This window comes from Helianthus annuus, chromosome 4 (assembly GCF_002127325.2).
Source record: "Helianthus annuus cultivar XRQ/B chromosome 4, HanXRQr2.0-SUNRISE, whole genome shotgun sequence".
Lineage (NCBI taxonomy): Eukaryota > Viridiplantae > Streptophyta > Magnoliopsida > Asterales > Asteraceae > Helianthus > Helianthus annuus.
The window spans coordinates 135,469,493-135,471,047 of NC_035436.2; the positions used below are offsets into that span (position 1 = coordinate 135,469,493).

At 44.8% G+C, this 1,555-nt stretch overlaps 1 non-coding gene across 1 annotated transcript; it reads left to right on the forward strand.

Annotated features, from left to right (window-relative positions):
* Positions 1 to 203: 203 nt before the first annotated feature.
* LOC118491915 lies at positions 204 to 309 on the forward strand. Its single transcript, XR_004892360.1, has one exon. It is a non-coding gene; the product is annotated as a small nucleolar RNA R71 (small nucleolar RNA).
* Positions 310 to 1,555: the final 1,246 nt, after the last annotated feature.

Below are 1,555 nucleotides of genomic sequence, written 5' to 3' on the forward strand. Positions count from 1 at the left end.
GCACTTGCGGTTGGGTAGTGGTCGGTCGGGCTCTTCTTGAAGCTTGAGCTTTCCTTTTTGATGTAGTTGCCATGCTTTCCAAGAACTCCCAATCATCGTTCTCATAGTTTGTTCCAAAAGTCCCACCGGTGATAGACATCAAATCACGTGCATCTTCGGCACTCAACCCTTCGTGGAAGGCATTCATCAACTCCCACAATTCAATTCCATGGTGAGGGCAGTTTTTAATCATCATATTGAAGCGCTCGAACGCCTCATGAAACATCTCACCATGTTGTTGTTGAAAGCTTCTCAACCCCTTCCTTGCATCATTGGTCTTTTGGGAGGTGTAAAACTCATCCAAGAAAGTCTGTTGCATCTCTCCCCATGTATATATGGATGCTGAAGGTAACGTGTAAAACCACTTCTTCACCTTATCTTCCAAGGAAAATTGGAACAAAACCAATTTAATATCGTCAGCCGAAAACCCTTGACTCCCGAGAGTGTTGCAAATCGAGTCATAAGCCTCTAAATGAAAATAAGGCTCCTCCGTTGCCAACCCCTTGTACTTTGGTAAACTTTGCAAAGAGTTGGTTCTTACTTCAAATGTTCGCCCTTGATCATTATGAGGAATGACTACCGGTGAAGGGTTTTGCGTGATTACCGGCCGAAAATGTGCTTCAATGCCCCTCACATTTTCTCTAAGGTGTCTCCTTGGTACACCGTACCTACCTCTTGGAATAATAGGACCATTTGGCCTTGGTACTTGCCCTTGTGGTGCGATTGGTTGTTGAAACTGTTGTTGTCGCATCGGTGGACGTTGAGGTGGTCTTTGAAATTGTTATTGCACATGTTGTGGCCGAACTTGTTGCAGTGGAATAGGTTGTGGCATTGGTGGCCCTTGAGGTCTTGGCCGAATGTGTTGTGGTATAAGTTGTTGTTGCGGCATTCCACCAACACTTGCCATCCCTTGGGATTGACTTTGAATGTATCCAAAATCTCCTTGATCACCATAACCTCCGTAAGCGTACCCATCATCATCATATCCCTCAAAGTCTTCAAACCCCTCATCATAACCATCTCCTTGAATTCCCGAAGTTTGCCCAAATGGGATGGTCGAATACTGAAAACCCGATTGTTGTTGTTGTGGTCTAAAAGATGAAGTAGTATGCACAATAGTTGAATTGGGTGCAATTGTGAAGGTGGATGATGATTGACCCGTAGTTGGGGGAAAGAAATGGGATAATGGTGGGATTGTGGTGGATGGGTTGTAGGTGATGGCGGGTTCAGCTTGAGTGGTGATTGGTTGGCTGACATTGGATGGTGTGAATTCGGCGGTGGTATTAGGTAATGTGGTGTTTGGTGATGGTTGGGTGAAAGTAGGTATAAAGGATGAGGTCGTTTGACCCGTGGTAGGTGGAATTTGAGAATCAGCCATGATGTTTCTTGGTGTAATGGGTGAAGTGGGTGAACCAATGATCTTGTTTTCTCGTACTAAAACTCTGTTTTGTCTTAGTGTTCTTTCAATTTCCGGATCAAACGATAGCGGTGATGACCTGTGAGAGCCTCTAGTATG